This window comes from Schistocerca americana, unplaced genomic scaffold (assembly GCF_021461395.2).
Source record: "Schistocerca americana isolate TAMUIC-IGC-003095 unplaced genomic scaffold, iqSchAmer2.1 HiC_scaffold_197, whole genome shotgun sequence".
In the NCBI taxonomy this organism is placed as follows: Eukaryota; Metazoa; Arthropoda; class Insecta; order Orthoptera; family Acrididae; genus Schistocerca; species Schistocerca americana.
In genome coordinates this window covers 312,501-322,803 of record NW_025725903.1, presented here as the reverse complement: position 1 = coordinate 322,803, position 10,303 = coordinate 312,501, and the positions used below count along the sequence as shown (strand labels likewise).

Below are 10,303 nucleotides of genomic sequence, written 5' to 3'. Positions count from 1 at the left end.
ATTGCGCATACAGTAACCTGTATTATTGCGCCTTAACGTACCTGTATTGCGCCTTAACGTAACCTGTATTGCGCCTTAACGTAACTGTATTGCGCCTAACGTAACTGTATTGCGCCTTAACGTAACCTGTATTGCGCCTTAACGTAACCTGTATTGCGCCTTAACGTAACCTGTATTGCGCCTTAACGTAACCTGTATTGCGCCTTAACGTAACCTGTATTGCGCCTTAACGTAACCTGTATTGCGCCTTAACGTAACCTGTATTGCGCCTTAACGTAACCTGTATTGCGCCTAACGATCACTGTATTGGCGCCTTAACGTGACCTTATTGCGCCTTAACGTAACCTGTATATGCGCCTTACGTAACCTGCATTGCGCCTTAACGTAACCTGCATTGCGCCTTAACGTAACCTGTATTGCGCCTTAACGTAACCTGTATTGCGCCTATAACGTACCTGTATTGCGCCTTAACGCTAACCTGTATTGCGCCCTAACGTAACCTGTATTGCGCCATAACGTAACCTGAATTGCGCCTTACGTACCTGTATTGCGCCTTAACGTAACCTGTATTGCGCCCTTAACGTACCCAGTATTGCGCCTAACGTAACGATATTGCGCCTAACGTAACAATAGCGCGTAACGTACCTATATTGCGCCGTAACGTACCCACATTGCCCCTTAACGTAACCCACATTGCCCCTTAACGTAACCCCACATTGCCCCTTAACGTTAACCCAACACACGTTGGGCCTTAACCCAACACACGTTGGGCCTTAACCCAACACACGTTGGGCCTTAACCCAAACACACCGTTGGGCCTTAACCCAACACACGTTGGGCCTTAACCCAACACACGTTGGGCCTTAACCCCAACACACGTTGGCCTTAACCCAACACACGTTGGCCTTAACCCAACACACGTTGGGCCTTAACCCAACACACGTTGGCCTTAACCCAACCACAGTTGGGCCTTAACCCAACACACGTTGGGCCTTAACCCAACACACGTTGGGCCTTAACCTGCTCTGTAATGTCATCGACGCGTTAAATAGTGTAGTGTTGCCTAACTGCAACCCCCGCATATAGTTTGCTACTCGCACTGCCCGGTCCCCAGTGTATCGCTTCATGTTAAACACCTTGCAGCTATACACTGTAATGTGGATGGCAGCAGGACGTACATGCTCAATGCCCTTTGCAGTTGTTCATTGGCATTTGCAGTTGTTCATTGGCATTCGCATGTGCGAAGCACTTAGCCTACGCTGTGGTACGGCCTGTGTCACTGTCCGCTGATGTTGTACGTCCAAATCACACACTGTACTGCACATTGGTCCTCATGTACTGAATGATACATCGTGGTACATGTGACCGTACAACGACTGCGCCACAACGGCGAACCATGCGGTCCAATGTTGTGCACTCAGCTACGTGTCGTCTCCTATAAGAGCTGGATTGCAGTGTGGTATGCCCTGGATGGCGATCAGCATGAGCCGTCTGTTGATGTAGTGGCGCGTGTTGACAGACGTAGTCGTCTCTTCTCACACACCGTGATAGCATGGTGCACTGCGTTCCACATCTGCGACATGCGACAGAGGCCGGTTGACAGTCGTTCGTCGCAATGGACATCGCATACGTACGGGGGCCACCTTCCACGTGTTCGCGAAGCGTGCACATGTTGTTGCGTGTATGTGGGCAGACATAGTGTGTCGTGACACCTGACACAGGCATGCAACAATCGTTGAATTTGCAAATGGCGATGGACGCCTACGTTGCTGGTGACGTTATGCAAATGAACAACTGGTAAACGTTGTGGTGCGGTTGTTCTCGCTAGAGGTGAATCAGTGATGGCGACGATCGGTTGAGCTACCAACCGGTTGTTCCAGCGATACCCACCATGCCCACGAACGTGAATGGCGATCTGGGTGTGAAGCGATACGCGGCGGGGTGGCTGGGGTGGGACCGTCCCCGGCCGGTGAGGGGGGGCCTCCCGGCGTGCTGGCCGCGCGGTGCGTGGGCGCACGCGCTACAGCCGGCTGGTGGGGGCGGCCAGTGGCAGGCGCGCCGGCCGACGGAGGCGGCAGGCGGCGCAGCTGCGCGCCGGCGCACCCTGCACGCGGCGCCGTGCGGCCAAAGTAGGTCCTCGCGGCCCGGTGCGAAGCGCGGTGGACATCTGCAGTGTGCTGGTCCGATTGAGGACTGTGTGCGCTGAGGATGCGCCGCCGCCCGGCGCTCGGCGCCGCGACGCCGTCTGCTGCTCGGTCGCCTCTGCGGTTCTCGCAGGTGGTTTGTATCGCAGCTGTGCGGACGTGTTGGCGCGTGCGCTGTGCTGGGAGAGTTCGCTTCGGCACCCAAGTGGGGCTTTTGTCCTTCTGTGGCGCTGGCGTTGGACGGCCGGTCTCCGTAGGTGGCGCGTGTTGTCTCCCGCCGGCATGCCACGACAGCACGCTCCCGGGCCTCTGTCGGCAGCGGCAAGCTCAGTTGGGAGCACGGGTGGTCGCACCTAAAGCGTCTACTCGCCAAACTCCGGGCGATTGCGCCTCTCTCGAACCCGACCAAGTACTTAGGACGGCGCTGCGCGCCGCCCGGGACCTGAGAGGGTTTCGAGGTGTATTGTGCAGGGGAGCTCAGCCTCCTCCTGTTTGCAGAATAATTGAGCGGACGCTTGCGTGTGCGCGCGGGCCCCCGGGACACACTCCCGGGCGGCCGGCTGCTCAGCTCTAGTTGACGCAGCTCCCTGGTTGATCCTGCCAGTAGTCATATGCTTGTCTCAAAGATAAGCCATGCTGTCTCAGTACAAGCCGCATTAAGGTGAAACCGCGAATGGCTCTTAAATCAGTTATGGTTCCTTAGATCGTACCCACGTTACTGGATAACTGTGGTAATTCTAGAGCTGAATACATGCAACAGAGTCCCGACCAGAGATGGAAGGGACGCTTTTATTAGATCAAAACCTATCGGTCGGCTCGTCCGGTCCGTTTGCCTTGGTGACTCTGAATAACTTTGGGCTGATCGCACGGTCCTCGTACCGGCGACGCATCTTTCAAATGTCTGCCTTATCAACTGTCCGAGGTAGGTTCTGCGCCTACCATGGTTGTAACGGGTAACGGGGGAATCAGGGTTCGATTCCGGAGAGGGAGCCTGAGAAACGGCTACCACATCCAAGGAAGGCAGCAGGCGCGCAAATTACCCACTCCCGGCACGGGGAGGTTAGTGACGAAAAATAACGATACGGGACTCATCCGAGGCCCCGTAATCGGAATGAGTACACTTTAAATCCTTTAACGAGTATCTATTGGAGGGCAAGTCTGGTGCCAGCAGCCGCGGTAATTCCAGCTCCAATAGCGTATATTAAAGTTGTTGCGGTTAAAAAGCTCGTAGTTGGATTGTGTCCCACGCTGTTGGTTCACCGCCCGTCGGTGTTTAACTGGCATGTATCGTGGGACGTCCTGCCGGTGGGGCGAGCCGAAGGCGTGCGACGCGCTCGTGCGTGCTCGTGCGTCCCGAGGCGGACCCCGTTGCAATCCTACCAGGGTGCTCTTGAGTGAGTGTCTCGGTGGGCCGGCACGTTTACTTTGAACAAATTAGAGTGCTTAAAGCAGGCAAGCCCGCCTGAATACTGTGTGCATGGAATAATGGAATAGGACCTCGGTTCTATTTTGTTGGTTTTCGGAACCCGAGGTAATGATTAATAGGGACAGGCGGGGGCATTCGTATTGCGAGGTTAGAGGGTGAAATTCTTGGATCGTCGCAAGACGAACAGAAGCGAAAGCATTTGCCAAGTATGTTTTCATTAATCAAGAACGAAAGTTAGAGGTTCGAAGGCGATCAGATACCGCCCCTAGTTCTAACCATAAACGATGCCAGCCAGCGATCCGCCGCAGTTCCTCCGATGTCTCGGCGGGCAGCCTCCGGGAAACCAAAGCTTTTGGGTTCCGGGGGAAGTATGGTTGCAAGCTGAAACTTAAAGGAATTGACGGAAGGGCACCACCAGGAGTGGAGCCTGCGGCTTAATTTGACTCAACACGGGAAACCTCACCAGGCCCGGACACCGGAAGGATTGACAGATTGATTGCTCTTTCTTGATTCGGTGGGTGGTGGTGCATGGCCGGTCTTAGTTGGTGGAGCGTTTGTCTGGTTAATTCCGATACGAACGAGACTCTAGCCTGCTAACTAGTCGCGTGACATCCTTCGTGCTGTCAGCGATTACTTTTCTTCTTAGAGGGACAGGCCGGTTCTAGCCGCACGAGATTGAGCAATACAGGTCTGTGATGCCCTTAGATGTTCTGGGCCGCACGCGCGCTACACTGAGGAATCAGCGTGTCTTCCTAGGCCGAAAGGTCGGGGTAACCCGCTGAACCTCCTTCGTGCTAGGGATTGGGGCTTGCAATTGTTCCCCATGACGAGGAATTCCCAGTAAGCGCGAGTCATAAGCTCGCGTTGATTACGTCCCTGCCCTTTGTACACACCGCCCGTCGCTACTACCGATTGAATGATTTAGTGAGGTCTTCGGACTGGTACGCGGCATTGACTCTGTCGTTGCCGATGCTACCGGAAAGATGACCAAACTTGATCATTTAGAGGAAGTAAAAGTCGTAACAAGGTTTCCGTAGGTGAACCTGCGGAAGGATCATTACCGACTAGACTGCATGTCGTTCGATGTGCGTGTCGTGTCGCGCAACACGCTACCTGTACGGCTCGCAGTAGCCGTGCGCCGCGTGCGGAACCACGCGTGCTTCTCAAAACTAACGCCAATGTTGTGTGGTACGAGCGCTGAAGCGCTGGAGCGGCTGGCCTGCGGCACCTGGCGCCTGGCGCCGGTTTTGAATGACTTTCGCCCGACTGCCTGTCCGCTCCGGTGTGGAGCCGTACGACGCCCATCGGCCGTGAGGCCGTTGGACACAGAACGCTTGAACAGGGGCCGCCACACGCCTACGTCCCGCCTATGCAACTGTCTTGAAAGAGACAGTGGAAACTAAGAAAAGATCACCCAGGACGGTGGATCACTCGGCTCGTGGGTCGATGAAGAACGCAGCAAATTGCGCGTCGACATGTGAACTGCAGGACACATGAACATCGACGTTTCGAACGCACATTGCGGTCCATGGATTCCGTTCCCGGGCCACGTCTGGCTGAGGGTCGGCTACGTATACTGAAGCGCGCGGCGTTTGCCCCGCTTCGCAGACCTGGGAGCGTCGCGGCCGCCTGTGGGGCCGGCCGCGCCTCCTGAAACGTGCGATGCGCGCCCGTCGCCTGGCGGTTCGCATACCGGTACTTACTCGGTAGCGTGCACAGCCGGCTGGCGGTGTGGCGTGCGACACCTCGTACAACGACCTCAGAGCAGGCGAGACTACCCGCTGAATTTAAGCATATTACTAAGCGGAGGAAAAGAAACTAACAAGGATTCCCCCAGTAGCGGCGAGCGAACAGGGAAGAGTCCAGCACCGAACCCCGCAGGCTGCCGCCTGTCGTGGCATGTGGTGTTTGGGAGGGTCCACTACCCCGACGCCTCGCGCCGAGCCCAAGTCCAACTTGAATGAGGCCACGGCCCGTAGAGGGTGCCAGGCCCGTAGCGGCCGGTGCGAGCGTCGGCGGGACCTCTCCTTCGAGTCGGGTTGCTTGAGAGTGCAGCTCCAAGTGGGTGGTAAACTCCATCTGAGACTAAATATGACCACGAGACCGATAGCGAACAAGTACCGTGAGGGAAAGTTGAAAAGAACTTTGAAGAGAGAGTTCAAAAGTACGTGAAACCGTTCTGGGGTAAACGTGAGAAGTCCGAAAGGTCGAACGGGTGAGATTCACGCCCATCCGGCCACAGGCCTCCGCCCTCGGCAGATGGGGCCGGCCGCCCGCGCGGAGCAATCCGCGGCGGGGTCGTGTCCGGTTGCCTTTCCACTCGCCGCGGGGTGGGGCCGTTCCGGTGTGCGGTGGGCCGCACTTCTCCCCTAGTAGGACGTCGCGACCCGCTGGGTGCCGGCCTACGGCCCGGGTGCGCAGCCTGTCCTTCCGCGGGCCTCGGTTCGCGTCTGTTGGGCAGAGCCCCGGTGTCCTGGCTGGCTGCCCGGCGGTATATCTGGAGGAGTCGATTCGCCCCTTTGGGCGCTCGGGCTCCCGGCAAGCGCGCGCGGTTCTTCCCGGATGACGGACCTACCTGGCCCGGCCCCGGACCCGCGCCGCTGTTGGCTCGGGATGCTCTCGGGCGGAATAATCGCTCCCGTCAGCGGCGCTTCAGCTTTGGACAATTTCACGACCCGTCTTGAAACACGGACCAAGGAGTCTAACATGTGCGCGAGTCATTGGGCTGTACGAAACCTAAAGGCGTAATGAAAGTGAAGGTCTCGCCTTGCGCGGGCCGAGGGAGGATGGGGCTTCCCCGCCCTTCACGGGGCGGCGGCCTCCGCACTCCCGGGGCGTCTCGTCCTCATTGCGAGGTGAGGCGCACCTAGAGCGTACACGTTGGGACCCGAAAGATGGTGAACTATGCCTGGCCAGGACGAAGTCAGGGGAAACCCTGATGGAGGTCCGTAGCGATTCTGACGTGCAAATCGATCGTCGGAGCTGGGTATAGGGGCGAAAGACTAATCGAACCATCTAGTAGCTGGTTCCCTCCGAAGTTTCCCTCAGGATAGCTGGTGCTCGTACGAGTCTCATCCGGTAAAGCGAATGATTAGAGGCCTTGGGGCCGAAACGACCTCAACCTATTCTCAAACTTTAAATGGGTGAGATCTCCGGCTTGCTTGATATGCTGAAGCCGCGAGCAAACGACTCGGATCGGAGTGCCAAGTGGGCCACTTTTGGTAAGCAGAACTGGCGCTGTGGGATGAACCAAACGCCGAGTTAAGGCGCCCGAATCGACGCTCATGGGAAACCATGAAAGGCGTTGGTTGCTTAAGACAGCAGGACGGTGGCCATGGAAGTCGGAATCCGCTAAGGAGTGTGTAACAACTCACCTGCCGAAGCAACTAGCCCTGAAAATGGATGGCGCTGAAGCGTCGTGCCTATACTCGGCCGTCAGTCTGGCAGTCATGGCCGGTCCTTGCGGCCGGCCGCGAAGCCCTGACGAGTAGGAGGGTCGCGGCGGTGGGCGCAGAAGGGTCTGGGCGTGAGCCTGCCTGGAGCCGCCGTCGGTGCAGATCTTGGTGGTAGTAGCAAATACTCCAGCGAGGCCCTGGAGGGCTGACGCGGAGAAGGGTTTCGTGTGAACAGCCGTTGCACACGAGTCAGTCGATCCTAAGCCCTAGGAGAAATCCGATGTTGATGGGGGCCGTCATAGCATGATGCACTTTGTGCTGGCCCCCGTTGGGCGAAAGGGAATCCGGTTCCTATTCCGGAACCCGGCAGCGGAACCGATACAAGTCGGGCCCCTCTTTTAGAGATGCTCGTCGGGGTAACCCAAAAGGACCCGGAGACGCCGTCGGGAGATCGGGGAAGAGTTTTCTTTTCTGCATGAGCGTTCGAGTTCCCTGGAATCCTCTAGCAGGGAGATAGGGTTTGGAACGCGAAGAGCACCGCAGTTGCGGCGGTGTCCCGATCTTCCCCTCGGACCTTGAAAATCCGGGAGAGGGCCACGTGGAGGTGTCGCGCCGGTTCGTACCCATATCCGCAGCAGGTCTCCAAGGTGAAGAGCCTCTAGTCGATAGAATAATGTAGGTAAGGGAAGTCGGCAAATTGGATCCGTAACTTCGGGATAAGGATTGGCTCTGAGGATCGGGGCGTGTCGGGCTTGGTCGGGAAGTGGGTCAGCGCTAACGTGCCGGGCCTGGGCGAGGTGAGTGCCGTAGGGGTGCCGGTAAGTGCGGGCGTTTAGCGCGGGCGTGGTCTGCTCTCGCCGTTGGTTGGCCTCGTGCTGGCCGGCGGTGCAGGATGCGCGCGCCTGCGCGGCGTTCGCGCCCCGGTGCTTCAACCTGCGTGCAGGATCCGAGCTCGGTCCCGTGCCTTGGCCTCCCACGGATCTTCCTTGCTGCGAGGCCGCGTCCGCCTTAGCGTGCTCCTCCGGGGGCGCGCGGGTGCGCGGATTCTCTTCGGCCGCCATTCAACGATCAACTCAGAACTGGCACGGACTGGGGGAATCCGACTGTCTAATTAAAACAAAGCATTGCGATGGCCCTAGCGGGTGTTGACGCAATGTGATTTCTGCCCAGTGCTCTGAATGTCAACGTGAAGAAATTCAAGCAAGCGCGGGTAAACGGCGGGAGTAACTATGACTCTCTTAAGGTGGCCAAGTGGCGGCGGTGTGGCTGCATCCGGACTTGGCTTCTCGAAGTGCGGTCTTGATGTAGTCGTGCTGCTGCTGCGAGGTGCCTTCCTTGGGTTATAGTTACAGGGAGAGTGATGCGCAATACATGGGCCTAGCCCTCTTAGCCTCTCCTCTCCTGCGGTCTTCTCCCCTTCTCGTGGGCCCGCTGATTTCGCAGAGTGGAAGACCGCACCAGGGGCTTGGGGGGGTTACCAGCCCCCCCTCGCACTATCCCTTTTTTTAGTTGGGGGCAGTAAGCAGAGAATAAGTGGTGGCCCTTCCGCTGAAGGTGCCACCCCAACTCCCCCAGCACCTAGCCGGCCAACCGGCCGTGCCGAAAATCTTGTAACTTTTGCAGCTATGTATACCTGTAGTGAGTGCCACCGCAGCTTTACAACCAAGAACGGTCTCGGGGTCCATCGCCGCCGCCAACATCTTGCGGCCGCCAACGCGGAGATCGTCACGGAAAGGCATCGCGCGAGGTGGACGGAGGAAGAAGTCCTGTCGCTCGCCAAGGCAGAGGCCGAACTGTTCCTCGAGAGGGACGCCCGGTTCTTCTTTGTAAATCAAGAGCTCATCAGGATGTTCCCCGACCGAACGCTTGAGGCAATCAAGTGCCGACGGCGGCAAGCTGCCCACAAGCAGCTTGTCCGCCAATTCATGGAGGCGCTTGAGGTCGGTCGGGGGGAAGAGCCGGCGTCCCGCCGGGGAGCGGCGAGCCCGCTGCCTGACGCGGGCGAGGCCGCTGCGCCGCCCGTCGACGCAGCCGAGGACTTCGCGGCCGACACCACCGGGCCGCCGCCGGAGGGGCCGACTGACGCCGCCATCTGGGAGCATCTGGCGGGGCTACCCGCTTCCGCCCAGCGTTTCTCTGCCCTGGATCGTGTCATCGGTCTGGGGCGGGGCACGCCGCCCGATGTCATCCTGGGCATGCTCCCGGATGCCCTTGCGTCGGTCGGGTCCAGAGGGGAGAGATCAATCACCAGGACACAGCGGCCGCGCCAACCATCGAAGCGGCCGCCTGCCGCGCCGCCGACGCAGAAGCGCAAGCGGCGCCGCTGGGAGTACGCGAGAACGCAGGATGCCTTCCGACGGTCGCGTGCGCGTTGCGTGCGCGGCCTCTTGGATGGCACCCTGCTCCAGCCGCCACCTGCCATCCCTGGTCTGCTGGACTTCTGGGCGGACCTCTTCACCAAGAAGCCCATCTCCACCGCGGGCTTCATTCGTGACCGCCTCCTCCCGCACTCAGAGCCTGTCGCTCTCGAGTGCATATGGGGGCCGGTCACACATGAGGAGGTCGCCGCCGCGTTGCCGCCCAGGGGATCAGCAGCCGGGCCGGACGGCCTTACCCCAGCGGAGTTGCGGCGCCTGCCGCACGAAGTCCTGGTGAAAGTGATGAATCTCTTCCTTCTGGCCCGCGCCCTTCCGGAACGCCTGCTTCGCGCGCGGACGTCCCTTCTCCCAAAAACGGCTGCACCAACATCCCCCGCTGACTTTCGCCCCATTACGGTCTGCTCGGTGTTGGCGCGGACCTTTCACAAGGTTCTCGCGTCACGCCTGATGCGCGCATGTGCTGTGGACGAACGTCAGCGGGCATTCATCCCTCGGGATGGGATGTTGGAAAATACCTTCATCTTGGACACTGCTCTCACCGACGCAGTTCGCTCCTGCCGCTCTGTCTTTGTGGCATCGATCGACGTATCCAAGGCATTCGATTCGGTAGATCATGCTGCCCTTCGGCCCGTGCTGAAGGCGCATGGCCTGCCGGATTGCTTTGTCGAGTATGTCGAGCGGTGCTACGAGGGCAGCACGACAGTGATAGCGGACGGCGCCGGCGTGGGCGTGTCTGTGCAGCCAGCACGGGGCGTTCGCCAGGGCGATCCCCTCTCCCCCCTCCTGTTCAACTTTGCGGTGGACTACGTTTTAGGCCAACTGCCCTCCCACATCGGAGCTCGGATCCTCGGTCGCAGAGTCAACGCTGCGGCCTTTGCAGATGACGTCTTGCTGTTTGCAGCGACCCCGAGGGGCTTGCAGTCCCTCATCGACGCAGCTACCGCAGCCCTCGCCCACCTG

At 58.8% G+C, this 10,303-nt stretch overlaps 1 non-coding gene and 2 pseudogenes across 1 annotated transcript; all 3 read left to right on the top strand.

Annotated features, from left to right (window-relative positions):
* The first annotated feature begins 2,728 nt into the window (after positions 1–2,728).
* LOC124573856 lies at positions 2,729–4,630 on the top strand (annotated as a pseudogene).
* A 351-nt stretch (positions 4,631–4,981) lies between these two features.
* Positions 4,982–5,136, top strand: LOC124573826. Its single transcript, XR_006972163.1, has one exon. It is a non-coding gene; the product is annotated as a 5.8S ribosomal RNA (ribosomal RNA).
* Positions 5,137–5,324: 188 nt separating this feature from the next.
* Positions 5,325–10,303, top strand: part of LOC124573801 — a 7,959-nt pseudogene continuing 2,980 nt past the window's right edge.